Below are 4,178 nucleotides of genomic sequence, written 5' to 3' on the forward strand. Positions count from 1 at the left end.
CTAATCGAATGATGATTATTTATGTAAATGATTCTAAATAACCGGTAATCAAAAAACAGAACAATTAATTATTAGGGGTAGTTTCTTTAAGAGAAAAATAGTATAATTTTATACATAACATTAAACCTTAAAAAAGTTTGTGATTTAAAAGTCAATTATACATTTGTAAGTTATCTACCTGCATATATTTAATAGCTGGTCCCTGATGAACTAAGTTCCTTTATCTTATAATCTACATTTCGGAAACATTACATTTGTACGCAAAGATGGATAGTGACTAGCAGTAGAATCCAGGAAGCGCGTCTCATACTATTTCGGACTCGTCAGGTCTCAGTAGCTGAGTGGATAACGCAATGGCGTTTCAAGAGAAAGGTACTGGGTTCGAGTCCCAGAAAGTACATCAACTCTGAGGTGCAGGTACATCCATCTGACGAGTCCCAAATATGACGAAACGCGTGTCAAACTGGATTCCACTGCTAGCCACTATCCATCTTTGTTTACAATGCTTGTGAAATAACGTTATATCGAGGCAATACGCACAGTATGTACATATGACCAATAAGAGACTGACCAGTTGCAGTCCTAAACATCAATGGGAAGATTCAAACAAACAATACTAAGTGAGTGTTATGTAACCAGTTAATTTTAACATTGATTCAGCTTAAAATTCATTTTCAAGTAATGTATAAAATTTAATAGTTGAGATCATGTGTCGATTGAAGTTAGACCACCATGGGAAATTTGGAAGCACTGGACGGCCGTTTCCTCCTATTGTGTGACTCCTTAGTAATGAGCATCCACGATCCCACCTCGCGAGATTCGAACCACTAGACCACTGACATTAACACCGTTGGATGCTAGCTCAGTGGTCTAGAGGTTAAGTGTTCGCGCGCGAGACTGAAGGTCCTGGCTTCGAATTCCCTTTGGTGAGGGATTGTTGATGCTCACTGCTGAGGAGTCCCATATCAGGACGAATCAGCCGTCCACTACTTGCAGGTTTTCAATTGTAATCTAACGTTGATCCATTCATGACATTATTCTAAACTCAACAATCTCCACAACCTTATACTAATAAAAATCGACGTCAAATGCAAACAATTATCTTCACAAATTGTCTTTCCATTAAAATTAAACATTTTGTTTATATTTATCGTTGAAATCAGGATATGAAATATAACAGAACTATAGTTATACCAAGTTATTAATGTAAATATTACATGTTATAATCATTTGGGACTTTTTCATATAATGAAAATGCAATAACTCAATCAGAGACACGTTCATAACATGTAATTGTGTATTCTTAGGGGAAAAATAATAATAATAATAGTGTTAATTATGATAGATGTATGCTTTACGATCTTACTTTATACATGTGTTGATTAGGATAATCTATTTCATGTAATTAGAAACCACAGTTTTAAAAAGAGTATACATGTTACATCCAAGTAAACATTATTATTATTATTATTATTATTATTATTATTATTATTAGTAGTAGTAGTAGTAGTAGTAGTAGCAGTATGAATAAATGTCTAATGTAGTTGTGCATTATACATTTTATTATAATATGACCATATGCGATTTGTAATAGTTTGTTCAGATGTTACATATATATGAGCACACACACACACTCACACTGACACACACACACGTCACCGTCTTTTACAAGGAAAGCATGGTTACAAGTTATGTGTTCAAGTGAATGTACCTATATAAAAGTACAAAGAGATGGATATTTATTTATTCATTCAATCAATCAGTCATTTTGTTTCTTCTGGTTATTATTAAAATTATCAATGATTATATAAACAAAATTTGGAATTCACTGAAATAGTCTTTAAATATTGCAGAAAGTGATACGGAAATGAAATGATTGTGTATGTGTTTAGATTAGGAATATTAAAATGTAGTCCTGTTATAATAATAACAGTAATAATAACTCAAGTGAATGATTGAAGAAAGTCCCATGATAGTTTACCCAAAACCAATATATTACGTGTTTATTAGTGATTTATTGTTGAGGGGTAATGTTTCACAAAAACCTTGAACTCAAGTTGTATGAATAATTAACGTTTGTGATCATTAACATGATGGAAGTTACAGTAGTAGTTAAATCAAACCAAAATATCTCAGTCGTAAGTATCACTACTGTTTTTATAGTAATGGATCGTTTACATAGAAATTGAACAATCAGTAGTAGCCATTGTAGTGCTAAGTGGATAACGCAATGGCATTTGAAGCGAACAGTACTGGGTCCGAGTCCTGGAGTGAATATCAACTCTGAGATGCAGGTACATCCAGCTGGCGAGTCTCAAATAGGATGAAACGAGCATCCTGGATTCAACTGCCAGCCACTATACATCATTAATTCAATAATTTGATGACTAATAGCTCTTAGTATCCCTTTTATGAGGCTAATAAGTGTTAACTTCATATCTCAACTAATTAACTTCGATTTAAACTGATGGATAATAATATTAACTTATGAAAGTATAGATAAAATATGCAGAGTATATAAGCTTAGAAGCAGTGCTAATTCCCTGAATGCTGTAGATAAGTCATGTTGAATATATTAGGTAAAGATTATTATTATGGTTACCTCCAAATACCTAACATATATATTTGATTAACTATTTACTAGCAAAATGGAACAAACATATTAAATAATATTTCCGACTATTACCCTATCTAATAGTTAATACATGTTGGAAAACACTTTGAAGTTGGAAATATTTTCAAATATTTTGTTACCCACCGAAAACAATGAAACATGATCATACAGTGTTGTGGATTGATTGAAGTTATGGATTAACACTGTTGAATGTCAATTCGGTGATCTAAATGTTAAGTGTTCACACGTGATACGGAAGGTCCTGAGTTCGGTTTCCGCTTGTGGGGAAGTAGATGAGCAATGCTGAGGAATCCATGCTAGAACGAATCAGCCTTCCAGTGCTTCCACATTTTCAATAGTTGTCTAGCTTGGATCGGTTCATGATTTAAATGAAATTCAACAATTGTCACAACGTCGCTGAAAAATATTTTGTAGTTTTTATCACGGATTGAATTTATATTACAAAGTAATGGATAAATGTTTCATTTTATTGCAGGGTTTCTTAACGGTTTTGTCTCCAAACCAAGCTACAAGCCAAAGTCAAGACTTTCAGGTCTTATGATGAGCAGTTCATGAGAATCTCGTACACTTATGATAGTCTTTACCAAAGATAAAGCAACTTAATCGTTAGTTCATTCCATATTTTAATTATGTATCCATGAGTCTTGAACCAGATGCTTTTAGTTTCTATAAACAACAGACAATCTAGAAAATATACCAACCACAATTATATTTCTTTAAGGATTTTACAGTATTAGAAGCCATTTAGGATTTTTTCGATTGCACAGCTAATATATGCAGTTAATTTGTTATAAGACAATGTGAACAAAGAAATTTCCTTGGAATATCAATACACTTGGTCGTAGATTAAGGTCGAGAAAGTTAAATAGACTGTCAAATTGCAATAATCAATCCAGATCCTGTGGATAAGATGTCCAATTTATTCAGTTATAGTGAATTTGCTGAAACATCTAGAACTTGAAGGCATTGGAAAACTACTTCACTTCATTTTTGTTGAGAAGCCATAATGTCAATCAAGTTAAGTGTTAATTAATCAACGATCAATGACAATGAATAAGGATCTCACTATCTAACGAAATAGATCAGAAATTTAAACACAACATTTTGTAGAGTTGAGATCATGAGTCAATTGAAGCTAGACCACCATCGAAAACCTGGAAGCACTGAACGGCCGTTTCGTCCTATTGTGGGACTCCTCGACAGTGCTCTTCCACGATCCCGCCTCTCGAGCTTCGAACCTAGGACCTACCAGTCTCGCGCCAAAACACTTAACCAATAGACCACTGAGCTGGCATCCAACGGTGTTAATGTCTAACTGCAACCAATACACGAAATTGAGCAACCATTCACCAATGTCATCAGTGAGTTTGAACTCCACTGGTTACTGCTTCTCACTAGAACTCCAGGAAATACCTCATGGAGTCAGTCACTAGTGAGCATATGATCATTATCAGAAGGGGGTTTTGTGGAGATTTTAGTAAATTTATGTAGTTGAAGTCATGAGTCAATTGAAGCTAGACCATCATGAAAACCTGAAAGCACT

The 4,178-nt window shown here is 34.0% G+C and overlaps 1 non-coding gene across 1 annotated transcript; it reads left to right on the top strand.

Annotated features, from left to right (window-relative positions):
- Positions 1-328: 328 nt before the first annotated feature.
- Positions 329-400, top strand: Smp_tRNA_01808_Pseudo_TTC.1.1. The gene has a single exon. It is a non-coding gene (tRNA).
- Positions 401-4,178: the final 3,778 nt, after the last annotated feature.

Source organism: Schistosoma mansoni, chromosome 2 (assembly GCF_000237925.1).
Source record: "Schistosoma mansoni strain Puerto Rico chromosome 2, complete genome".
Classification (NCBI taxonomy): domain Eukaryota; kingdom Metazoa; phylum Platyhelminthes; class Trematoda; order Strigeidida; family Schistosomatidae; genus Schistosoma; species Schistosoma mansoni.